The sequence below is a fragment of the Canis lupus genome, chromosome 19, assembly GCF_003254725.2.
Source record: "Canis lupus dingo isolate Sandy chromosome 19, ASM325472v2, whole genome shotgun sequence".
In the NCBI taxonomy this organism is placed as follows: domain Eukaryota; kingdom Metazoa; phylum Chordata; class Mammalia; order Carnivora; family Canidae; genus Canis; species Canis lupus.
In genome coordinates this window covers 14373498-14400614 of record NC_064261.1, presented here as the reverse complement: position 1 = coordinate 14400614, position 27117 = coordinate 14373498, and the positions used below count along the sequence as shown (strand labels likewise).

The window sequence follows — 27117 nt, the reverse complement described above, 5'->3', positions numbered from 1 at the left end:
GTTTCTCCATATAGGCTTATAGTCTCTAATCTTGACTCCATAATACTTTTTGTAGCTACTGATTCAATAATTATGATTAATAGGGAGTAAAATTATCTTTTTTGTTAGAGAGAGGGAGAGCCTATGGCAAGCAGGCATGGGAGGGTATGCGGAGGGGAAAAGGGAGAGGCACAGAGAGAAGAGGGAGTCTTAAGCAGGCTCCACACCCAATGTGGAGCAATGCGGGCTTGATCTCACAACCCTGGAGGTCATGACCTGAGCTGAAATCAAGTCTGGCACTTAATCAACTGAGCCACACAGGTGGCTGGTAGTAAATTATCTTTAAAACATCTCTATACTATTTATTTTATATAAAGAACCTCTTACACAATACATAAAAATATTGTTTTATGACATTCATGATTATTTTCTCTAAATATTGAATACTAGTTTTTCAAAGCTGTCAAAATGAAGGTGTTAATTGTATCCTAAAAAATAGTTAAAATTTATGAAATATTTTGTAATGTTGTTCTTTCAAAATTCATTAAGTTTCTAATACCTTATACTTTCCCATAATCTGGGTCTGAATTTTATTATAATAAAAATATAATTTCTTATTAATTAGATCAAAAAAACAACCCAAAACATCTGGGCTGAGTCTTTCTTTTTAATCTGCACTCTTGTGCTCATTTCAGTAAAATGTTGTTGAATAAAAACTCCAAAGCCAATCACACTGTCATATATATGTGTGTGTGTGTATATATATATATACACACACACACACACACACACACAGACACACACAGAGGAAACATAATAATTCTTTAAAGAACTAGTGTTGATGGGAAGTTTTATTTTAGGTTTTTGATGTATTGTCATCATTTGGCTCTAATTATAAACTCTTATGATTTATTGTAGATTTTGAATTAACCTTAAATATTGAACATGCACTATGATTAGTTGGTTTACAAATTTCCAGGCTTAGGAAATTTTGAGTAAAGTTCCTTTCACAAAATAGATGAACAGCATCCAAGTGATGCTTCTGATATACCATAGAAAGAACAGTCTTGTGGTTCTCTGTAAACGCAGGTGTAGGGCACTGAGGAAGAGGACTCCAGAATGTTCTATCAACTTTTGATTAGCCTACAGTAACCAGATATTGCCAGGATAAAATCTCCAACTTCCTTACACACTTCTTTGGTGAATAACAAAGCAGTCTAATTAGACAGACATGACATGTCACATCTTAAATATATAACTTTTCCTCCATTAATTGTTGAGTGGCTCTATTACCTCTAGAGTAAATGTAAATATTACACTGTTCCTAATGCAATGAAAATTCGCACCAGGAATTGATTGTACTTTATAATGCATTTTACCTTTATTTTATTGTTAATATTAATAAATTCCATAGAGAAAAAAAATAGCATCATTGTAAACTGTTCCTGATTATTATGTGGTCATATTTTGGATTTCCAATTCTTCTATTTTGTCCCTATATTTGAAAATTTATAATAACACAGGTTTACATTTCTCTGCTTTCTTAGGTCTTAAGTGATAAGATAGGCTTGCTTTGTGCATAACATGTCTCACTTTATTAAACTGATAAGAACAGATAGTCCACTTGATCTTAGCCAAAAGGCTGAGAAGCGGTAATATATCTCACTTTAAAATGATGAGTTGCCCAACCACCTGCTCCAATGAAATGATCTTATAATAAGGCAGACCACATGCAGTATTTTAAAAACAATGGTTGTTTCTTCTAGCATAAAATTTAATGATATTTTGATCCATCCTGCAGATGAAAAGAAGTTGAAATACATTCCAACATTTCCCTTTCCATTTTACTTGATTTAATAAACCTGTCCAGCGGGTGAGACTAAGAACAGCCTCTTAGAAATATAGATCCATGATATGGGGCAGGAAATAAACTTGGAAAAGATTTTTCCAAGAGACACCAAAAAGCTTCCAACAGTTTGGAGTAAGGCAGATCTAGTCGAAAGTAGAGCACAGAATCTATTGCTTGCTAGCTTGTGACAGTGGGAACATTAGTCTCTTGGTGCCTCAGGTGCTTTATCAACAAAATAGGAATGCCAACTCAATTAGCTTTGTATTACTGTGGAGCAAATTACCCCAAACTTAACGGCTTAAAACAATGCCCATTTTAGTACATTATCCCGCACATTAGGTGATGAATAAATCTAGATAGATATTATTCCTATTATTATTAACGGTTTACATGGATTTAAGTACTGAATAAAGACGTAAAAATAGAACTAATCAGTCACAGTGATTAAGCATGATTCATGTAATCAGAGATGTGATGTGAGATTTATTTTCTAAAACAGAAGTCTGGAAACTTTTTCTCTACTGCACCAGATAGTATAATAAATATTTTAAGCTTTGTAGGCCATATGGTCTTTATTGCAACTCCTTAACTCTGCTACAGTGGAAGCATGAAAACAGCCCTAGTAAATACATAAATGAATACGGGTGGCTGTGTTCCAACAAAACTTTATTTACAAAAACAGGCATCAGACCAGATTTGGCCTTAGGACTGTTAGTTGGCCCATTCCTCTTCTAGAATAGGAGCTAATAGGGAAAAGTCTCCACCAGTTCCTAATGTTATTTGTACTAATAGATTTTTCATTTTCTTTTTTTGGAAAGACTGTCCCATTTTAACATCTTCACTAGATCACCAATTAATTATATGAACAGTATAGGCTTTGTGATTCATGTTTCTATCATAATTAGTCTGAGGGTGGCAGAGGGAAGAATGTTTTTTTAAAAGGAAAACAGAACATGGGAAGCTTAAAGATGTTGGTTTTGCTCCTTTTTCTGGCCAGAAATATATTACTAAATTTCACTAAGGCATTTTTTTTCCCACCTAGAAGCTATAGATAAAAAGTTGCCTTTTATATTTCTTCCTGAAGTGTTGTGACAATGATTCATTGTGACTGTTTGACATCTATTGAAGAACAAAATTAACACACAAAAAACAGACCCAAAGCCATGCTTTCACTCGAAGTTAGAATCCCTGGTGGCTCCCAGGCTACTTCTCCTTCAATCCTCTTGTTGGTTATGAATCCTGATTGGATGATGTTCAAAATCAAAATTAATAATCCAGTATAGGATCACTTCAGTTACATTATTATCGGTTTATATTAATTTATTGACATATAGCATTTCTTGCTTATGTTTCACTACAGCTATTTGATTAGGTTTTTCTTTCCCTATTTCTTTCTTAGTAAAAATTTAGCAAAGTCCCAGGCAGAGTGGAGATAATGAAAACTGAAGAGATCATTAAACTTAATTCTGTCAAATGTCTGCATCAGTTAAGTAAGTCTGAGTTTAGAACACCAAAAAACTGGGGGTAAATTCCATTATGTTTAAAGATCACTAAATATAGCATATTGATTTATTCTGAAGGAATAAATAACTTCTAGTTGACAGGGTATTAAAATTAGTACTCTCTTACAATTACTTGTATGTTTAGTTAATTGTAGAAAAAAAGGATTTTTTTCAGAAAATTTGTTTCAATACATATGTTGACTGATACAAACTTGTTAATATGTATTTGCAAACATTTTAATCATAGACACACAGACTTTCGTGTCTTTTATTTATTCTAAAGCTGTTACTCATACAATAGTTGGTCTAATTAAAATGCATTTCTGTTAACCATATATAAAACAGTCGCACCCTAAGCATCACAGGTTCTCAAAATGGGAAATAGTCCTTTGGTACAAGCACTGAAAGGTCTAGAAAATGATAGTGAGGAATGAAAAATAACGCTAGGAAGGGAGACTTTGAGGCGAAGATCAAAGGTTTTTTTTTCAAACAAACACAAAGCAAGGATATACTGACAATGCCATTATACTGGATTAGGGATGGCGAAAAGAAAGGGAAGATACAGACCTGTTAACAAAACAGCTACATGCATTATTTTTAGGCATGATTTCTCTACTTTTTTTTTTTTTTTTACTTCTGACAAGCAAATAAAATGCATCACATTCAATTCCCCTAACCCTTTAGCTACATATCCAAATACTGCAGACATACTTTGGAAAATGATATGAAGTGTCCCATGCAACCCACCACTTGAAATGACTGTTATTTCCAAATGTTTTCTTTTGTTCTAAGCTAAAAATAATAAAATAATGGGCTGAGCACAGTTTCAAATTGAACTGAACCATCAGGAGACTGTTTCAAATTAAACACGAACCGCTCCAAATGCAGCCAGCATGAAGAGATAAGGGTTCATGCACCTCCGTGAGAGCGTTCACACACAACAAACCCCTTCTTGTTTACATGCCTATTAAGAGTTCCCAGCAGCTGAAATTATTTCACTCAATTTGATTCCATCCTCATTCTCCATGGCTCATTTACCAATTCCTATACAGGCCTATTCATGTTCCTTGGGAGAAAGTGAAGGTGAATATTGTATTTACAAAGGTTAAAGCCAGACAAAAAAGGATTTCAACAATTGCTGCTGAGATTCAGATCCCACAGTTCCCCTTAAGACTATCTTCTCTATCTGGAACTAAGCATCCGAGTTCCTTATTTCAGACTCCCAACGGCCAATGTCAAAATAGGTTGACGATAAAATTTCCAGCAAGGCACAGAGGCCAGATTCCCAGGTCTGAGGTCCTATTTTCAGAAGGGAGGCCTGTGAAGAATAGTAACCGTACTTTCAGTTCTATGACAAGAATATTTAGCTTATTTAATATTGCTTCCAACTTTTATAACCTAGTTCTTGCTTGCAGAATTTACTGCCTTTAATTGACGAAGCAATGGCTTTACGACAAACCCTAAGTCTCCTTATCTAATAAGTAAATGTAGTTAATCAATAGCTGCTTTTAGCAAAACAATATATAGAGTTAAAAGTCAAGACAGTGTATAAACTTTGGGCTGAGTAGTGCCTAGACGGGAAAACCAGGGAGACTTCTGAGGAATTGGTAATATTTTCTTTCTGGAACAGAGTGCTGACATCGCAAGTATACTCTAAGAAAATTTAGCATTCTGGACACCTGGATTTGTGCGTTTTCTGCATTATATTTTACCTTGAGCACTGGGTGTTATACACAACTGATAAATTATTGAACATTACATCTGAACATAAGTATGTACTATATGTTGGCTAACTGAATTTAAATAAAAAAAATAATGGCTCTTTTGACTTATGTCAGAACAGATTATATGATGTGCTGAAGAATAAAATGCGTGACAGCATGTTATGTAACCTGTAGTCCGCTGCTAAGTTGTTATGGTGATAGCAAGCATGCCTGTCTCTTCAAGGAAGTCCTTCCAATGCTATACTTTGACTTTCAGTAGGATATAGGCTTTTGGATTAAGATGGATTGTTTGATAGAAGAATTGTTCTTTTATTCTTGTTTTAAAAAATGAGATATAGGATGTTAGAAATGAATTGAGATGTTTTATATATGTCATATATTATAAATATATATTTTAAAGATTTTATATTATATATAACATGTTTATGTATAACATATGAACATATGTAACATTGTATACATGTTACTTTTTTTTGAGGAACAAAAACCAAGCTTTTTATTTGTTCATTTTTTGCATTTGAAGTATTCCTCAATGACATCCTGTGCCTGAGACTCTTTGCCATTGTTCTTAACCACCACACTGTGCAACCAAACATTTTATGGGGTTTTCCCTCTCTGTCCATTTTACAGAGGCCTACCCATTCCCCTTGATACTTGTCATCAACCTTGATTACATGGATTTGGTGTTTAGCACAAAGGGCCTCCACCAACTTGACTTACACAAGCTCATCACAGTTGGAGGCAAGCACACACAGATGGGCTTGGTACTTGTCTTAGGCTTTGGCAGCTTTGCGAATTCCACGTGCTAGGCCACCATGGATGACATACCTATATATCTGTATATCAAGAGAGAGAGGAGAGAGAGAAAGCTTTTATAACTTGGCAAAATCTTTACAGGTAGAAATGTACCTACATATTCTTATCTACTATATTTATTGACATCATTACTGAGAAGAAACTATAAGCTCAAAATGACAAAAGTTCACTATTCTGATGATCCACCTAAGTTGGCCTGGAGTTGAGCAAACCAAATAAAAACCAGATAAAATATTGCCAAAATTATTCTCTTTGCCATTGCTAGTACCAGAAAGTTTGGTCTTACACAGAAAGAGAGATGAACAGAAGATCAACATTATTAATTCATGAATTAAACCTTAAGTATAACATTCAAATTTTCTCCACGTTCTTATATATTTGATGTGTTGAACATTGTCAGGTGATCAACATATGCAAAAATTTTCAGCAATTGTTTTATGTTAGTTTCCTTTTGATTTCTAACAATTTTACATATGTATTTTTGAGGCAGCATAACACATGTTTGAAATGTAATAAAGGATATATCTACATTAGGAATTATAATTTTTATCAAAATAAAATTACCCATCTGTCTCAATTAAAGTTGATTGCCTTCAATTTTGCTTAACTCTCACTCATTCAAGTTTAGTTAGAAATTGAAGTATTAAATAGAGTGGAGGCAGACAATAAGACTGAAGTCATTACTGACCTGGGCCAGCAATGAGAGATAGTTGAAGTACACAAGCACCTTGAAAGGGACTTTCCTATAAATTTCAAAGAAATATGCCAAAATATACAACTTTCCCCCCGGCAAAAATAGTTCTAGAAATGTAATTATTTTCAAAGAATGTTTAACTTCCAGATAACAAAGTATAGTCATATTGTGAATCCTTCATATCCCTATGCTCTACTTAATTTCTTTAACGTTTAAAATTTCTTTTAGGGCAGCCCTGGTGGCTCAGCAGTTTAGTGCAGCCGTCAGCCCAGGGCCCCATCCTGGAGACCCAGGATCCAGTCCCACATCAGGCTCCCTGCACAGAGCCTGCTTCTCCCTCTGCCTGTGTCTCTAACCCCCCTCCCCCCACCGCCCCTGTCTTTAAAATAAAATCTTTTAAAAAAATAAGCTTTTAAAGATGGCATAAAATTGTTCAGAATTTATAACTCATTCTTTTCTGAAATATGATAGAAGAAAATTTGTAAAATATACCTTGCAAAATGAAATGATTGCTTGAATTTAATTTTCTTTAAAGATTTATTTATTCATGATAGACACACAGAGGAGAGAGAGAGAGAATGAGAGAGAGAGAGGCAGAGACACAAGCAAGCTCCATGCTGGGAGCCTGATGCGGGACTCGATCCCAGGACTCCAGGATCGCACCCTGGGCCAAAGGCAGGCGCCAAACCGCTGAGCCACCCAGGGATCCCTGAATTTAAAATTTTTAAAGTTTTCTTTATTACTTAATTTATATCCTCAAATGTGGAACATCCAGAATCACTGTGACAAAAATAATGCTGAAAATGTACTTGCTAATTGAATACACTTATTCATTTAACATGAGAATGCATATAATGAAACCATCAAGAACGGAAATGTGAATGAAAAGTGAAATTATAGCTCTAAATTTTCATATGTTTAACTTGGGAAAAAAAGGCAATTCATTTTACTCTGACCTTTAACAAAGACTGCTGTTGTACTAAATAAATATTCTACAATGGAATTTTTCTTACAAAATTCTCATTTGTATTGAAGGTTAATTTGATATTTTCAATGGCAGTATGGCTATGCACCCAATTAAATTTCCAAAATGTATTGAGAAGCTCCTAAGCTACCCAGAAGTTAAAAAAAAAAAAAAAAAAAAAAGTTCCAGTGTATCCACCTTATGAATGGAAAAGCATTTCTATGTTTTGCTTCTATTAGGTAAAATAATGCATGCAGTAATGGCAGTAGGAGGTAACAAATATTTAGTACTACTGAATTAGTGAAACCCCATAAATGATGTCTTTTAAATCACTTGGTAAAGATGGAATGAATTTAATCATAACTTAAGGAAAGCATTGAAGTATTTTAAATATAAAAATACTCAACCTTTATTGGGCATTCACAAATTGTTAGGTACCTTGTTGGTCATTTTGCATAGATCACAATTGCTCCTCACAATGAACTATGAGTTTGACACTATTATTTTCCCCCATATTCTATGTAAGAAAACTGAGGGTTATAAAGGTTAGGAATTTTACCCATGTTCCCAGAGCTAGTAATTTTTAGTGTCTGCACTTGAACCCAGGCAATCTGACCTTACAACTTTTGCTTTCGACTCTATTTCAAGATGTATGTAGACTTCATTATGACAAGATCAAGTATTCTTTAAAATATGACTATGTACACACTAAGCAATAGAAATGCTCTAGAACAATTTTTGTCTGGCTTTATGATTTTGGTCCAATAAACAATCGTTAAGGAATCAGGAGATGCAGAATTCAGCATCTGTCATATGTAAATTTTGCAAATTAATGTAACAAAATATTTATGTCAGTTTTTTAAAATTATGTACTGAAAAAGAAAAAAATAAATAATCAAAAGTGCATAATTTCTGGCTTTTAATTCTGTAGAATGAAAATAAAGACAAACAAGCAAAGGGTAAAAATAAGAGAGAGAAATCAAGAAACAGAGTCTTAACTATAGAGAACACATTGAAGGTTACCAGAGGGAAGAGGGTGAGGGGAATGATGAAACAGGTGATGGGGATTAAGGAGGGCACTTGTTATGATGAGCACTGTGTGTTGTATGGAAGTGCTGAATCACTAAATTGTATACCTGAAACTGATAAAACACTGTATGTTAACTAACTGGGATTAAAATAAAAGTTAAAAAACTGAAAAAATAAATTAAAAACTTCTTTCTTAGCATGGAAAAACAAGAGAGAATAAAGAATGAAGATATTTTAAAAACTCAAGTAATCCTATGATTCCATGAGAGCCAAATTAAGAATAACATGTGGAAGAAATTCTTTTTTTAGAAAAAAAAGAAGCTGATTGAAAAGAACTATTTATAAATGTTGCCAAGTATCACCTAATATTTCAGTCAGTGAAAAATCAATGAATTGTAGAGAAAAACAATCAACAAAACTCTTTGCATAATCTTTCAAGCTATTTAATATTATTAAAAATAATATAATTGAATATAAAATAGTGTAATACAATTAACAATTAAAAATTTCATAAATCTTTCAACTATTTTTCCTGATGTCTCATACATGCACCTTAAGTAGAAACAGAACCAGAAAAAGAAAAATTGAAAGTACAAAAGACAAAAATGAGTGGAGACTTCAACCTATTAATGTGGGTTATATTCTTGCTCTATGTTATATGGTAAAATTCATGTATATTTCTGCACTTATTTTTCTGTTCTGAAAAACCTTTCTCAACTAAACCTGACCTACAGGGCAGTCTACTCCCCTAAGTTGAAGATTCTACAATTCTCTTTCAAAGTGTAATGAACCAACAAAACGGTGACAGAAAAATGCTAATAATATAGGTGCAGGTGGGTTGAATTTGATAAAGAATTAAGCATTCACACAGTGGTTTTTGTTCCTGTTAAACACTCTCTGACAGTTTTCAAAATTAAAACATTGTGAAAGGGCAAAGCATGCTTTATTTCAAATCTAAGTATAGAACCCAGACTCCAGCTCATCAGTAACACTTTCCAGATTATTTAATTGGTATTTTGTTTCAGGGGGAAGAAATTGTGCTGTGTACATTTTTCACTTAGTATCAGCAGTAAAATGGCTGAGGTAACAAATAGGGATTTTTTGTTCACATACTGGACACAGATGTGCCTGATTTCGTTTAATTAAAAAATAATGACTTACAAATATAAACATCTTAGAAAAGAAGACTCCTTAACGAGGCCTCATTAACAGATAATCCTAAAAACTCCGTTAATGTTTTACACATTTTATCCTGGCTTTTCATGATATATATAGCACAGTTAAGAACTTTTTCAAATAATCACATGTTTCTTACCTATTTGCAAATTCATAAACTGATGAAAGTAAAATAAATACAGCTTGCTGCCTCTTTCAGAATTTCTAAATATAGAAGATGGTTTGAATTTATCCCCCAGTAAAATAAAGAATAACCATATGTACTGACAGTTTTTCAGGTTGATGAGGCACTAACTTTAATAAATTACATGAAAATTAATTTGGCACAATGGATTTTTTTGATGAGATAGTGAGCTCCTGAGAATCAAAGGCTAAAATCACTAATTTTTACCAAAAGAATGCAACAACAACATAAGATAAATGATGTGGAGATTTTTATATTTATCTGAGACAGCATGCCATGTTAAAACCCAAACCCAAATCTGTATAATTAATGAGAAACACAGAAAATGTTAATATATGTTTCAGAAGATCCCTCACTTTTCCTTTAGGAAGAGTTTGCTTACCTTACACTAAAAAACAGCATATACATGAAAGAATAATAATACTCAAATGATATTCTCCCTTTGTAAAACTCAAACACTGTTGACTAGATTACACTGTTAGGCTGTGATTAAGAACTGGCAATTACCGAGTAAACTCGAACTGATAAATTAGAATCTCTGTTTTATATACATTTTTACATTAAATGTTGTAAGTTGCAGAGGCTGTGACTCAAAGCAAAACTGTGAATTTACATTTGCCTTTTTTGCATGATAAAGTCTTAGCCTGTTATTCAAAGAGGACATAAAGTGGAATTATATAAGTGGAGTACAACTGGTAAGAAGTGAGCTCTTTCGATGCACTGTTCCTTAAAGAGTGGTACCAATCCAGGTATAAATACCCCTAAATGAGCAGACTATCCCTAAATTACATATATATGTATGTTAGTAGGAACACTAAAATCATATCACGGACTGCATTTGTCTTTGTATCTCCCAAATAGAATAGAATACCAAGGGCCTATTTCTCAAGGAACATGTATTTTCAACTCACCCATATTAAAGATACTCATTTAACTAATTTATAAAGATCATAAAATGGATTATTTTGAATACTCAGCCTCCATAATGTGAATTATGTGTGATTTTCTAGACCACTACCAAACACAACAAACTGCAGATTGTACACAAGGACACATAATGTGGATCCAGTATCAACTTCTAATTTGTTTTTAAGAAAAAAAAAAAAATGGGTGTGGCTGTGGGAAATCTTTCTCTTCTGACCTAGACTATCTTCTTTCATTGTCTTTATTTGTTCTCTCTTGTCTATGCTATTCCTTTTTTTTTTTTTAAGATTTACTTATTTATTTATGAGAGACACACACACACACACAGAGAGAGAGAGAGAGAATGGCAGAAACATAGGCAGAGGGAGAAGCAGGCTCCCCTTGGGGAGCCAGGTGTGGGACTCAATCCGGGGACTCCAGGATCAAGCCTTGAGCCATCCAGGCATTCCTATGCTATTCCATTTTCTACTCTATTTACAGACTATTTTAATTTATTAAGGCTCCCAAGACAAAGTACCACAGACTGGGTGGCTTACACAAAAGAAGCTAATTATCTCACAGTTCTAGAGGTGAGAAGCCTGCAGGCAAGATGTTCCCAGGGTTTATTCCTTCTGAGAGCTGTGAGGGAAGGATCTGCTCCAGGCCTCTCTCTGGCTTGTAGACACTGTGCTTCTTTCTGTGTCTTTCCACATACTCTTCTATGGGCATCTTTCTGACAGAGTTCTTCCTCTTAAGAGGTTACCAGTCAAATTGGACTAGGACTTACCCTACTGACCTCACCTGCACTTGATTACCACTCTTTAAGGAGTCTTTTTGTTTTTTGTTTTGTTTTGTTTTGTTTAAGGGACCTTTTTTTTTTTCAAATAAGGTTGTATCCTGAAGTACCAGGGATTAGGACTTCAACATATACACTTTGAGGATACACACTTTGAGGATACAGTTCAAACCATGCCATTAGCAGGTCATCTAATACTTGAAGAAAATCTTGTGTGTGAGAGGGTCTTTAATGCTGATGCAAAAAATAAATAAATAAATAAATAAATAAATAAATAAATAAATAAACATATTTGCCCACAATTATTTTGTTTATTATAAGTACAAAGTTTTCTGGTAAACTTATTTGCTTGTTTATTTACTTATTTTATTATTATTATTTTTTTAATGGAGTTCCATCCCTGCCCTTCTTCCATGTTGAGCTCTTTCTCAAACCCAGACCTCAGCTATTTTCCAGAAATGGGAAAGTTGTAATAGATCTTCCCACCTCTAGGTACTCTGTTATTTCTTTCTGAGCTGTGCTCTGGGGAAGTAGATGGTGTTTCAGAGGTTGAAGTGTTCATATTGAGTATGACCTGCATCAGATTCCATTACAAAAAGACATCACAGAATTTGTATACCCCATCTCACTATTAAAAATTCTTCCTTATTTATATTGCTTGGTGATATATTGTGTTCATGCCAATATTAATATTACAGCAACATAAAACAAAAGTACTGTCTCATCAAATCAACATCAGCCAGCTAAGAATTAGTATATAATATACCATGTAGATCATGTACCATTAGTTCAGAAAATAGCCATTAATTTTATAAATGCATTTGTCAAGGACTTAAAATTTTTCAAATAATTTCTAAATTCATATCAATCTGATTAACATTAATGACAAAAATTGGATTTTCTTTGAAATAAAGTGTGCTGGTTTTGTCTTTCCTCTCCACTTCTTGCATTCTATTTGTAGAGTTGATATTATAATCTGTATTGTTTTTGTGTTATAAGCATATTCAAAAACATTTTTTGATTTTGCCATGAATATTTTTTGGTTTTCACCAGCTTATAATCTATCTTTTCCCTCAAGTGACAATCTCCTGCTCTGTTTGAAGAACAACCTCTCCTACTTTCATTGCATATTGTTTCAGATAGTCTTACCTATTCATGTGGCTCTAAGGCTTTGGTCAAAGTATTCCATAGTACTTAAGTCAAGAATGAGCACATGGCCCAAGGTAGTTCAATAATAGCTAATTCTAGAATTTTTAGGGAAAAAAACTTTTTATGCTAAGAATACTGCCTTATAGGATGAGAAGCTTTGAGGTAATGGTAGCCAACTATAAGGAGAAAGCCTGTCTGAGAATCAAGCTAATATAATAGAAGCAGACTGGGGACATAACTATAAGGTGACTGAATTTTCAAAATAACTTTAGGGTACATAGATTCAACTCTATCTGAAATTCGTCTTATCATTGGAATTTTCACTTATATGAACCAATAAATTTACCTTTTTTTTTTTTTAAAGTTTTTTATTTTTAAATCTGTTTTCCAGAGACTTTGAATGTATATCTGGGTAACCTTTTCAGGAGTGCTACTGGATTTTATTATTGTTATTATTGTTTTTCTCTGGCATTTCTTAACTGAGCTTGTTCTCTTTATTTGGAGATTTTCATGAGAAGTTTTGATGAAAATCTTAGATAAGAATTTATTTCTAGGATATGGCAATTTAGTAGTTAAACATGTAAAACAAACATATGAACTTACATTTGAATGAGTAAAACATAATTAAATAAGTAGAGCAACTGACTGCTAGTAGTAAGACTTCACACAAAGGCAATAATATAAGGCAGTACTCTGGGAAATGACTGAGGGGCCACTTTATATTTGAAAGTCATAAGAATACTCTGGAGAGATGACAGATCTGAAGGAGGAAGTGGCCATGACAAGATCCAGGCAAGGAGTTTCTCACGTCAAAGCAAGAGCTAGTGCAAAGGTGCTAGGCAAGAAGTGTAAAGGGGAAGAAAGACACCAGTATATTTGAAGTTTACAATGTACACTCATGAGATAGAGTGTTCAAAGTTAGGAGCTAGGCTTTTATTCTTTAAGCTATATGATAAGTCATCTGCATGTTTTTGGGGGCAATCTATTCCAAAAAGATCTTACCCTATGGAGAATATCAAAAGAGTAGCAAGAAGAGAAAGGGAGACCAGATGGCAGATTATTGAAACTATACTTTATCCTTCTTTCCTTCTGTCCTCCTGTCCTTTCATTTTTCTTTTGTCCTGTCCAACATTTTTAGAGATCAAAGTAAAAGAAAAGTCTCAAGAAAGAAAATCCTATCAAACAAAAACAAAAGCTTTGGAGAACAGGTACCTCACTTTTTCATTTCTCTATAGCTAAGGCCTAGCATGGTACCTGGTGTATAACTGATGTGGACTGGATAATTTTTAAACTATGAAGTCAAATTGAATGAGTCATCAAGCATGAGTTAAGTACACAATTTTTACAATTTTAGAGTTTATCATAATTTCTCCATATATTATTTATTAGAAAAACAATGAGGAAAAATATGTAAATGCTTTCTACCCTGACTTGCCCCTGATCATAACAACAATTGAAAATATCTTTTCTTTAGCCTCACCCCTAATCACTGCAGATATTCCAGCTCATATAATAACCCTTCAAAGCCTAAGGGTGAGAAATCTGATGACTAGGCCTCAGCATCATCTTATAGCATTGCTGAAGTCTAGGGATTTCCTCTTTCCAATGACAGTAACACCAATGGTGCTCCTAACATCTTTTGAGAAAGAACTGTTAGGATGAGCTCCCAGCCCAGGACCGAGACTTGAATTCATGGATAGCCTGGGTCACTATTACACCATACTGAGAACCACATTTTTTCTGCTTACCTTTGTGTAGTTTTCTGAACCTAATTTTTATGCCTCAAACATCTTCCATATTATCTTTGCTAAATTCTTTCTCAATAGATTGCTTGGTTTTCCCCTAATCCTCCAGTCATATCTGATTTATAATATTCAAAATTCCTATGTCAAGTTCCATTCTACTTTATGTAAGCTCCATCTCAGTTTTTTCTACTACTTCTTGCATCCTGAAAATAATTTACATCCAACTACTCTGACTGTTTTGCTCTTATTTTCCCTAGTTTGAACAGCATTTCCTTTCATCTAATGGTATATATACCTTTGACTGGATATAAAAATGTTAAGATTTTCACCAACAAATGAAAACATGGCCAATTAACCTGAGTAGTCAAAGAAAAAAATGTATGCTATGAAGAATAATAATACACTAAAATTTTGTTGATCTTTATTCATTATAACATCCTTGAAACATTTAAAAATTTTAAAAATCCTTGAAACATTTTCAAAAATATTTTTCTCCTTTGAAACTTTAAATAACTAAATTTGATTACTCTATTTTTCATCAAGAAATATTTCCATGGAGACAGATAAAAAAGTATCACAGTTATCATTACTTTTCTTGTCTTAATTGGAAAATAAATGTGAGGTTGTGGTCATATATTTTACAAACTCTTCTCCTCTTCTGTTCTGAAATTTTCTTGGATACAGTTAAAAGAAAATGGCAACATATGGTCCATTAGTTTAAATGAGGTGGGGGAAGAACAGGATGGATTATTAATGATAATAATTTATGCTTCCCTTTGTATCTATATGCTGCTGTCTTGATGAAAATTTGGCAGGCCTCACAGTCAAATGAAGTTTAAGGTTAAAGGTTGAAAAATGACAAAAGGATTTTGGGGGCAAAAGGGAAAGCAAAAAAAAAAAAAAGTCTACATTGGATTTTTATAGATGTCCTAGCTGTACTTCTGCAATACAATTCATCTGCTGGCAAGTAACATTTCTTGTATGACTGTACAAATACTGAACTAAAATTACTTTTTAGAATTTCATTACCTTATTGTAATTCAATGATCTCCCCAAGTTTTAGGGAGAAGATGAAAACGTGGTATTTTTTTCGGAGTATTTGGAAGTAAATAGTCTTCAGTATTGAGGGGACATTTACGGGTAATTGGCTGGTCTAGGCATGTCCCTCTTGAACAACAATTCTTAAAAACAATGACCAACTGGATGTTCGCAGACTGCTTCGCAGAACAGAAATTCCAGGGTCATTATATTCTCACATACATAAACTATATGAATTAATCTGTTCCTTCTGTGAATTCTCAGCCTTATCATTGTCCTCAAAATTTTGATCTATATTGAAAGTTCTGAAAATCTATAGTTAAGTCATCACACTTATTTTTAATGCTGTTTCCTGACACAGTATACTCCAACATCAATCCTTTAAAAATATTGTTGTACAAAATATCACCTTTAAAGAATAGGGGCTTTCAAATGTGTGTTATTTTAGCAGAAGAATTCTTGTTTCCCTAATGATAAAATAAAATATTACAAACAACCTCTATGCAGGTTGAGGTGGGAGCAGAAAATTAATAACTCCACTAAATGTTACCTGCCCTCTCCAATTCTCAGCCAGCTCTCTGAAATATCCCTGAGGCATTTCCTACAACCTCGGGAACTCATTCTGAAATCTGCTGTTTCATGAAGTATGAGAATGCAGCCATTCTTTAGAGAATAACTATTCTCAACAATTCATTGAAAAAAAAATCACTAGATTTTATTGGGAGACTTTGTTTTTGTTGTTTTCTGTTAAAAAACAAAACAAAACAAAACAAACCTGTGCTGCAAATGAAAATATATGGGCACGTTTGTCAGTGCAAATAATAATAATAATAATAATAATAATAATAATAATAAAGCTTGGCCAATAACATGGACTGTGTTCAGGAAGCCTGAACAATAGTTTATCTGTTTACAAAACTATGGAAACTTCCTATTTATGTACAGTTAAATAAAATATATGTATTACATATAGCCAGAAAACAAATGTATTCTTTAGAAATGCTGGTGGCACAAATGAGCATTTTCTCCGTTAGAACTCTGAATTCCTCTTTCCCAGCCTTGTTTTTAGGAAAAGCCAAACAAACATATTAAAGTGGATTTAAGAATGCCTAGTCACTAGATCAATGACCTATCCAGAGTCAATTAATAATTTAAACAGCACAGTATACTGCTCTTAAAACATATAAAACCGCTTAACTTGTAAAAATAGACTTACAAAGATTTACTAACAAGTTTATAAAAATAAAGTAAAATAAATGGTTCCTAGCTCCTTCTGTCATTTAACAAGTTCCTTATCCCATGTAATAATTCCTTACTTCATCAACTTGAAAATGTACTGCAGCTGGATGCTAACTTATAGAATGAAGACAATATACATACCAAAGCATTTGGTAACAAAAGGAGACATAAAATGTAGAATATTATAAACTATTGTTAATAACTTAGATCTGGAAAATAAGAAGCAATTATAATTAACTACACCTATGCATTAATTCTAATGTAATAACAAAATCGTCAGTGAGTCTATGTAACATTACAAATTTAAAATGAAGTGAGAATTGAGACTATACAGCAACTCGGTTTCCTTCAAAATATTCACCCTGGTTTTCTTTGGTATTATGAACAGAACTACTGGTTAGAGTTACATTTTCTGAGTTACATTTTCTGTATGATTACCCTCATTTTTACAAATATTGACATTTTAAGATGCATTGCAATAAGAAAAGCAAAAATATTATTAAGCTATGGCTTTGCACAGATCATATAATATTTGCAGATGAAAAGGAAAAGAATTTTAAATTCTCATTTTCAGTATCTTCTCTCAAAGATAACAGGACACTGATTTTACTACAACTTGAATATGGTTAAAAGTTCATTAAAATCTACTGAGATAGGGGATGCCTGTGTAGCTCAGTGATTGAGCACCTGTCTTTGGCCCAGGGTGTGATCCTGGAGTCCTGGGATCAAGTCCCACATCAGGCTCCCTGCAGGGAACCTGCTTCTCTCTCTGCCTGTGTCTCTGCCTCTCCGTGTGTGTCTCTCATGAATAAATAAACTTAAAAAAATCTATTGACATAGTACATGATATGGAACAAACACCACACTTAGAATCAGAAGCCTAGCTTCAAGCTCTAGCACAGTTTACTTACTAGTGGGATTTTGGCAAGATAATGATGTCCCTTTAAAATGAGAAAGGCAATGTCTCCCCAATCTCTCTCAGAGGATTCTGAAGATCAGAATAAAAAGTAGCTTTGGATGTCATTATAATGGCTCTGTGGATTGTTAGGGAATTCACAAAATCAAGATGTTATTCACCAATTATTCAAAGTGAAGATCTGAAATACAGTAACTGATAGAGACATACAGTAAGTTATCCTCATTGTAGACCACTTATTTAATATTATACATAACACCTGTAGAGCACTTAACTATGTGCCACATACTATCCTAAGAACTTAATGTTAATCAATTTATTAATGTGATAGGATTCTACTTTTATCTCCATTTCACAAGTGAGGGAGCTAAGACAGAGACTAGATAAATGACTTGCTAAAAGTTATCCACTAGTAAGTAAGGGAGCTTGCTTTGAAACATGCAAGTTGACTACACTCTATGCCCAAAGCATCTCAAATCCTCCTTGCATCACTAAAAACGTAACTTTTAAGAGGAGATTTAAGAATAAGAAGGAAGTGGTGAGGAGAATTAGGGAAAAATGAGAAACCAGACACAAATATCCCGAGATAAGAAGACATCTCTATACTATTCATGAATATGTAAACTTTGAAAACTTTCCTTAAACTTTTCCCAATTGTTTAAAAATAAGAAAGCAGGTTTTAACTCCAGTTTGTACAGAGCTTGGGAGTCATCACTCTTGTTTGTACAACAACAACAGAAAAGCTAAACAAACTAAGAATTAATTATTTTTCTTGGGCTTATCAAGAAATGAAGTTGTAGGGCAAACTGTCACCCTGGAACCTGGAGAGGCAGCCTTATCCAGGGAGACAGCCAAGATAGACTCACTTCAAATAGAAACCACTAGAGCCATGAACTAGTGGAACACTTAACTGGCAATTTTGATGAATATCTGGGGGCCAAGTGTGAACTAGCTTGAGAGTGAAAAACTCCTGGGAAATGTAGGCTTAGGAAAGATTCACAATTTCATTGGTTTTGCCTCCAGGAACCCCAACAGGTGAGTATTTAAGAAAGACTCTGTGGCTCTGGTGATGACAAAATAAGAATGATGATTGTGAAATGCCCAAAACTTTCGTCATCATAAATTCTCACTCTCCAAAGAAAAGACTTGGCTAGAGCTTTTTCCCAAGTGAAAAAAGGGCATCCTTCCACTTTGCCCTCTCTAGTCTTTTTGTCTTACCTAAGGGAAAAAGAGAAAGAAAACATAGTTAACAAAGTCTGAGGCTTCAAAGAAATGGATGTAAAATGCTGAAATGAGAGAAAGGTGTATGGGGGTCAGTGAAAGATGCTATGCCACTAAAGAAACACTTGTCAAAGGCACAGTCCTGAGATGGGGCATACTGAAACACTAAGGTATAATGAGAAGATTATAGAATGCTCCTGTTCGCCCATCACACTAACAGAGATCCTGGATTAGAGTGGATTAGAGATGAAGGAACTTCAATCACATGATGAAGAATGCTAAGGGAAGCCCAAGGTGGAAAGAGGAGACGAAAACAAAGATACCAGGGACATCTAACACCTCTAGCAAGTGTAACTATAGCAAACATCAAACAGTCTAACTCCCAGCAGATAACATAAATTCCCACACAAGAAGTCTATTTACCTCAGTTTCTATCATCCAGTTAAATATGTCTGGCTTTAAACAAAAAGATTGTAAGACATGACAAAAAAATAAATGAAAATACAGCCTTAAGAGACAAAGCAATCATCAGAAATAGATTCAAAGAATGATGCAGATGTTGGAATTATCAAAGAATTTAAAATGACTACATTTAATATGTTAAGGGCTCTAATCAAAAAAGAAGACAATATTAAAGAACCTCACTAATACATGCAGAGAGAAGGAAATTCAAATAATTTGTAATTACTAGAAATTTAAAACATTTTAACAGAAATGAATTCTTGTGATAGGCTCATCAGCAGACTTGACATGCCTGAAGGGTCAGTAGCTTGAAGACAGGTCAGTAGAAATTTCCCAACTAAAATACAAAGAGAAGAAAGGATTGGGAAAAAAACAGAACAGACATCCAAATTAGATAATTTCAAAAGACAGAACATATATAGAGTTGAATACTAGAAAAAGATTGGAACAAAAAAATATTGAAAGTAATATAATGAAGGGTTTAACTCAATTTTTTGTATTTGATTTCTGACATCTTTTAAGCCTCATGCCTCTGTCTGAACCTTCTTTCCTATATCTGGAAAAACCTAGATGCTCCTTTGGGAGCTGTTAAGTTCAAACAATGCACAGGAACTCTCATCCTGGCCCTAGCTCCTAACCACCATAATTACTCCAAGGAAAATCCTATGCCTACACTCTCAAGGGCAGTTTAGCATTTGCTTGGAAGATTCCCTGCTTTTCCTAGAAAGCCTCATTACATGACTAGTAAAATTTTCATATCCTCTTGGGTGTGTGTGTGTGCACATGTGTGATTATCAGGATCGCAATCCCTGACCAAGATCACAGTCGGTGTCCAATTTTGAGTTGGCTCTAATATAATCATTGGAAATTGGTCACAACAAGTAATAGTGGCTGAAAATTTTCCAAAATTAATGATAAACACCAAATGAAAAGTCTAGGAAGCCTAAAGAATACCTAGTGGTACACATACCTAAAAAGCCACACCTAAGCATGTCATATTCAAACTTAAGAAAGACAAAAAGAAAATCTTGAAAAAAGCCCAAGGGATAAAAATATCCTACCTATGGAGGAAAAAGGATAAGAATTAGAGTGGTATTCTCATAACTATAGAAGTAGGAAGAGAGTAAAACAAAATATTTAAAGACTTCAAAGAAAATAAATAAACCATCAACCCAAAATTCTATATCCAGCAAAATTATCCTTCAAAACAGAAGAAGAAAAAAATCCTTTTCCCTACAAATAAAAACTGAAGGAATTCATAACCAGAAGAATGGTCTTGCAAAAAATGCTTTAAAAGATTCTTCAGGGAGAATGAAAATGATATAGAAACTTAAAATGACATAAAGAAATTAAGAACATTAGAGAAGAATAAATGATGGTAATATAAAATATATTTTTTATTTTTAACTGATCAAAAGCATAATTATTTGTTTGAAGTAAAAATGGTAACAGTGTATTGGATGACTATACCGTATGGATCAATAAAATGAAGAACAGCAATGTCACCAGGGGTAGGAGACAAGAAATGGGAAAACTCTTTCATAAGAAACCTACAATAGCTAGAAGTGGTAAAGGATTATCTGAAAGTTGACTCAGATTAGTTTAAAATGTATATTTCAAAGTCTAGGGTCGCCACTAAAAATTCTATAAAAAGAAGTTTAATTTATATGCTATGAGAAATAAAAAAGTGAAATGGAATGATATTAAATGCTCAATTTAAAAAGCAGGAAAATAGTGAGAAGAGGAAAAATGAAGTACAAAGGCAATGAATAGAAAATAGTTACAACCATGGTAGATAGTAATGTAAATATATCAATAATTATTTTAAATGTGAATGTTCTGTCATAATCAACAAAATAAACATCTGGGACTTCATCGAACTAAAAACTTCCTACACAGCAATAGAAACATCAACAAAGTGAAAAGACAACACACAAAACGGAGAAAAAAGTTGCAAACCTGCAAAAGTTAATATCCAAAATATACAAAGAACTTATACAACCCAACAGAAAAAAAAGGTAATACAACTGAAAAATAGGCAAAGTATTTAAAGAGATATTTTTCCAGAGAAGATATATAAATGGCCAAAAGGTACATAGAAACATGCTCCATATCACTGGTCATTAGGGAAATGCAAATTACTACTACAATGAGATATCACCTCACACCTGTTAGAATAACCATCATCAAAAAGACAAGTACTAACAAAAGCTGGTATGAATGTGGAGAAAAGGGAACCCTGGGCACTGTTGCACTTATGGAGAACAGTATGGATGATATTCAAAAAATTAAAAACAGAACTGCCATATGATCCAGCAATTCTACTTCTGGAAATAAATCCAAAGGAAACAAAAACACTAACTCAAAAAGTTATCAGCTCCCCTTTTGTTCACAGCAGTGTTATTTACAATAGTCCAGGCACTGAAACAACCTAAGCATCCATAGATGGATGAATTGATAAAGAAGATGTGGTATACAATGGAGTATTATTTAGCCAAAAAAAAAAAAAATAAGGAAACCCTGCCATTTACAACAACATGAATGGACCTTAAAGGCATTACGTTAAATGAAATAAACCAGACAGAGAAGGACAAATAATGTATGATCTCACTTATATGTGGAATCTAAAACAAAACAAAACCAAAACACGCAAACTCATAGAAAAAAAAAAAAAAGATCAGTTTTGTGGTAACTAGAGGTGGAGGGTTGGGGGAGGGGGAACTGGAGGAAGGTGGTCAAAGATACAAACTTTCAGTTATAAAATAAATAAGTTTTGCCAAGTATGTTCTCATACCACAAAGGAAAATATATCACAATCTTATAAAATATTTCTTCCAATTTTTGGACCATCCCAATTTTACAAATATCATTCTTTTAAACTAAAATATGTTTCCCTGTGGATTCCCTCTATCTTTGGTTCCCTCAGCCTTTTAGAGCTGTAAACAGTAAGTCTAAATCTTCACTAAATGGCAGCCCTCCAGGTATTTCAATACACGCCTTCTTCAAAATCAGTTTTATCAACAAGAAATGTGCCCGGTTCCTTTGATCATTATGTATAATCTCGTCTGTAAACTCTTCAACCTCTTGGTTGCTCTGCATACATTTTAAAATGTGTTCACACTCCCTTAAAATATTATAAATATTTAGCACATTTGATGGAGATTTCCTGCTAAGATGGCAATTGAAGCTATCAGTCTACAACTCTCCTAATGAATAACAGAAATAACTCAAAAGTATAGGCTTATATTGTCCAAAGAGATTATTTTGGATAAATTTAAACTGAATAAACCTAGATGGTGTCTCAGAAGTTGTATGAAAATCTCATGCTAAAGCCAAAGGAAAACATGTTCAGTACTTTATTTATCCAATTGGGCATCAAATTTTTTTTACTTATCACATGTAGGTTTTTTTATTGTTGTGTTTTTCAATTGCTGTTGTTGTTGTTAAGTAGGCTCCATGCTCAGCACGGAGCTCAACGTAGGCCTAGAACGCACAACCCTGAAATGAAGACCTGAGCTGAGATCAAGAGTCAGGCACTGAGCCACCCAGGCACCCACCCCTCTAATGTTTTCGTAAAATTTCAAGGTTCCATTTAAATATGAGGTACACAGTAGGTTATCAGAATTTAATGCATAAAAGGGAACTATTTGTTTATGGTATATCAATGTAGATTCATCAATTGTAACAAATGTTTCTTCTGGTAAGGGATGTTCATAACGGGGGATGGGGGCTTTGCATGTATAGGCAGGAGGTAGATGGGAAATCTCTGTACCTTCTGTTCAATCTTGCTGTGAACCTAAAACTGCTCTAGAAGATAATCATAAATCTTAAAAAGAAGTGGGAAAAAAAAAACCCTGAACTACACTAAGAACTCAGGTTTTAATGAAACATACATTGTTTGAACATTTTTATTAAATTAGTAGACAATAGCAAAAAAAATCTGGGGGGGAAATTTTTTTTTTCCTGATGATTATTCCTTCTTGTACTGGGTCAGTCTAGTCAATATGGCCTCATTACATATGCATACATACATGTACACTCAATTTTTCTGTTCAAAGAAATGTAAAGCACAGAAATGTGTCTAGCTGTACTTTGTAAACACAGATTTGATGACAAAGAAGTTTTTGGCTGCTTGTCCAAATCATTTTGAAATTCCAAGCACATAAGATTTTTGCTGGTAATTTAATCATAATATCTTCAGAGAAATTTCCAGTTACTTTGTAGTTATTGAAAATTTCATGCAGATAAAATTCTTAAGATAACTTGAAAAAATTAACTTGTGGATGGAAATGGAATGTGTTTTGCAGAACTGCAGATGAAAAAACAAAACCTAAGAACTTATGGGTGTTATATTTTATTTTAAGATACACATTTTCCCTTTCAAGGTCATATTTATCTGGATCATAAAATAGAATTATAGAATTTTAAGAAAGCCAAATTTAAATTAACAAAATAATCCAAATTTTTAGGCCATCTAGTAATCACCAATATCTGTGTGCAAAACTAGCCATTTCTCTGAAATATATCTAGGTGCCAGAGAGACCAAAACAGAAGTTTCAGTGGTATAATTGAGTATTATGTGTTCTAGGAAATTTAACCAGAGTTAATATAGAGTATCTGCGAGTACACTTAAATTTCATTTAGAGTATAAAAATATTTTTACAATTGTTTTGTTTATCCTAACCAAAGATTTTTCAGCCCTTTAGCCTGAAAAAAAAAATGTTTGAAAGAAATAATTTACATGAGAATGCTATATTAAAAAAGACTTAAGCCAGAATACTCAGGGGCATAATTACTTTGAGCCCATTTATCTCTCACCACACTAACATCCATCATCTTCTCTTTAAGGTCCAAGGATGGATTCACATGTGGGAAACTTCCCCTTGTCATCTGTCCCTTGCATTCAAGTGATAAACAGCAAGCTCAACCCCAAGGCACAGCCAGAACTTCTCTGAACCAGAATGCTACATCAGATTCCTGAAAAACTCACTGCTTCTATTTGTTGTGAGGTAGTAATATGTTTGTTTCTTCACGTCACACAAAAGTTTCTCCTCATTCCTTACCTACCATGGACAGTGCAGATTCCACACTTTGCAGATTTCACATGATAGATCTAACATTTTTGGTAGAATATTCTAGGTCTCTATGAACAAACATCATTGTGACTTGGACACTGAGTTAGGCAGCAGATATTTAATGAGTTAATATTAAGTATTTAGAAACAACTGAATCCCTCATATCTGGCACACTTGAAATCAGTCAGTGGTAAGTAAGATCATTGTAAATGGAAGTTAAATCTGGAAATCATAAAAATAGTGATGTAGTCATAACTTAAACATTTAACTTACAACATAGCAATTTTAACTTGATTTGCTTATTCTTTACTGTAGGAAGAAAGCCATTTCCTTTAGGTTTACAATTTGCAGGTTTCTTAAATTTTCTTGAATCAATTATATGCAAAATGTACCAATTTAAGTTTCTTTAAGGAGAAACTAGAATTTTTAAAAAGAAATGTAAAGCAATTTGAATGCAAGAGCCTCCTAGTGCTTCATAATTCCTTTCCTCTACAATTTTTCTACATTTTCAGGTACACACTTAAGTTTGCAACTACCCCATATTTAAGCTTTCAAATCATGTCATTTAGTCTTCATAGAAGTAATTTTTTGTTTGATTTTATTTTTCAATGACTTATACAATAGTCAATTACATTTCATTAATACAACAGATGCAACTGATACAAAGAGTTTTTTTTTTTTTTTTTTAAGATTTTATTTATTCATGAGAGACAAAGAGAAAGAGAGGCAGAGACACAGGGAGAGGGAGAAGCAGGCTCCATGCAGGGAGCCTGATGTGGGACTGGATCCCACTTCGTCTCCAGGATCACACCCCTGGTTGAAGGCATGATAAACCGCTGAGCCACCTGGGCTGCCCTGATACAAAGAGTTTTGAGAAGACACTATTGACGCATACTCAACATACAATGAAAGTAATAGGAGCAGAAATGCGGAGGTTTCAATGCACTATAGGCTCTAATCAATATGTTTACAGAGAAAATGGAGAGCTTCAGTTAATCTAGCAGTTGGTTAAAGGTAAGCTATATAAGCCAATTTCTATTGCACTTATCAAAGTCATCAGTTTATGTAAAGATGTGAAAAGGGCTTAAATTGTTTATAATATGATCAGATCTCCTACAGTAGAATCTGATGCACTTTTCAACCTCTGGACTGAAATAAATATTGTTTGAGCTCTGAATTAAAGGAAAGGTAGTGAACTGTAGCAGAAAGAAAACTAGAATAGAAAATGAAAGGAAAAAATTAAATCCCATATCCATTCTTTCCAACTTTGGGAATAATAAAATTAATGATTTAGCTCACAAAGTTGATATAAAATATAGGATATGCTAAAGCTTTTTAATCTTCCAAATATTGTCCATACATATTTTAAAAATATTATTATCCCACTATCTTGTCTGCTACTTAAATATCCTAGCTCAAGATAGTAAATGGCTGACTTAAAAATATTTATTATGTCAATATAGCTAACAATTTGAAATATGGTATCATCTACGTTTGAAAATTATTCCATACTAGATAAAATATTTTAAAAAGATTTTGTTTATTTTTTCATGAGACACACACACACACACACAGAGAGAGAGAGAGAGAGGCAGAGACATAGGCAGAGGGGGAAGTAGGCTCCATGCAGGGAGCCCGATGTGGGACTCTATCCCAGGACCCCAGGATCATGCCCTGAGCTGAAGGCAGATGCTCATGCTCAACTGCTGAGCCCACCAGGCATCCCATAGTAGATAAAATGTTAAAACCAATTCTAAAACATATTTAATACAAATATTGTGAAAAATATTTTAATGGATATTGTTATCCATTAAATCAAATAATAAATAAGCAAAACCCAGTAAGCCATACACCTGTCCAAGGGTCTGACATTTGGATATTTGGAATTTACAGTTGGATTAACCATTCTATATTTTGGTCATAACATATGCATTGTTTCTTTGCCAATGCTGGATTTATGCTCATTCACCAGGAGGAATATTCACTCCCATTGCATTATGTGTTGGTAAACTCTAAGGCACAAAAATCAAGTTAACAGCACTTCCACTGTAAGTCTTTTTATCACATATCTGTACATCAGATTTCAAAAACCCAAGGACCCATGTTGAAATTGGCTAATAACCAAAACACTCACTGTCAAATTAACTGTTCCCATCTGAGGTGATAAATGGAGAGTTCATAACTGTAAACCATGGCATATGAAAAATAACTCATTGACATCTGTTCTTAACATCTGGCTTTTTAATCGATGCACCAAAGCGAACGGGATGTAATTCTATTTTCCTTCTCAAAAATTGGCCTTTGTGAACATTTTCATCTGAATTATGGCCACATAGGTCTACAAAACAAAACAACAACAACAAAAAGATTTAGTGTTGTATTAACAAAGTCCAAGCACTCAGCTCCATGAACGGTTTACCTCTGTCCTTTAGTTAGCAATTATATGTATGTATGAATACTACCAGAATCATCATGAGACAGTGTTAATACAAGTCCTGTTCCCAGGAAAAACAAAACAAATGCTACACAGTTTCTACTCTTACCAAGCTTCTCAGGAGAAACACTGTCTCAGTAATTAAAGAAAAAGAAAGAAAGAAAGAAACTTTACACACAGTATTAAAAAATACTTTACACATATACATACTTTACACATAGA

General features: G+C 33.6%; 1 long non-coding RNA gene and 1 pseudogene across 1 annotated transcript; both read right to left on the bottom strand.

Annotated features, from left to right (window-relative positions):
- Nucleotides 1-1413: 1413 nt before the first annotated feature.
- On the bottom strand, nucleotides 1414-26794 carry LOC125753007 (uncharacterized). Its single transcript, XR_007403800.1, has 3 exons — nucleotides 26596-26794; nucleotides 5775-5890; nucleotides 1414-4648 (listed from the first exon to the last, which is right to left on the bottom strand). It is a non-coding gene; the product is annotated as an uncharacterized LOC125753007 (long non-coding RNA).
- Nucleotides 1532-1633, bottom strand: LOC112642818 (U2 spliceosomal RNA; annotated as a pseudogene).
- Nucleotides 26795-27117: the final 323 nt, after the last annotated feature.